The 771-nt window shown below is 43.3% G+C and overlaps 1 pseudogene; it reads left to right on the top strand.

Annotated features, from left to right (window-relative positions):
* The first annotated feature begins 6 nt into the window (after positions 1-6).
* Positions 7-764, top strand: LOC102881432 (annotated as a pseudogene).
* The last annotated feature ends 7 nt before the right edge of the window (positions 765-771 follow it).

Below are 771 nucleotides of genomic sequence, written 5' to 3'. Positions count from 1 at the left end.
TGTGGAAATGGGAGCCCCAGATCCCATCCTAGGAGTCACAGAAGCTTATAAGAGACATACCAACAGCAAAAAGATGAATCTGGGAGGTGGTGCCTACTGGGAGGACAATGGAAAGCTTTACATGCTTCCTAGTGTTTTGTGGCAGAGGCCCAGATTGCAGCAAAAAAAAAAAGGAAAAAAAAAAGTGGATAAAGAATACCTTCCTATTGCTGAAATGGCTGAATTTTGCAAGGCATCTGCGGAACTGGTCTTAGATGAGAACTGCAAAGTGTTGAAAAGTGGCCAGTATGTCACTATGCAGATAATTTCTGGAACTGGAGCCTTAAGGATCGGAACCAGTTATCTGCAAAGATTTTTGTAAGTTCAGCTAAGATGTCTTTCTGCCCAAACCATCCTAGGGAAATCACACACTCATCTTCAGGGACGCTGGCGTGTGGCTACAGTTATGTATACTATGAACCCAAGATTTGTGGCTTTGACTTCACAGACACTAAGAAGGGCATTTAAGAAATGCCAGAGCAAAGCATTCTGTACACCCGTGCCCACAGTCTTAAAGGAGTGGACTTTGTCTTGATCAATGGAAGGAAATAGCAACAGCAGTGAGGAAAAAGAATTTCTCTGCATTTTTTGGCATGACCTACTGAGTTTTTGCCAGTGGTGATAGTAACAAGGATGTCTGGGCTATGTGTTACTTCATCAAAAAGGGCGTTAATGTTTGTCTCTGTCAATCCTATGCCAAGAACATGGGCTTCCATGGTGAGAGTGTGGGAG

This window comes from Pteropus alecto, unplaced genomic scaffold, assembly GCF_000325575.1.
Source record: "Pteropus alecto unplaced genomic scaffold, ASM32557v1 C17949372, whole genome shotgun sequence".
NCBI lineage: Eukaryota > Metazoa > Chordata > Mammalia > Chiroptera > Pteropodidae > Pteropus > Pteropus alecto.
Note: the sequence above shows the minus strand (reverse complement) of the source record. Positions and strands in the feature narration are given on the sequence as shown.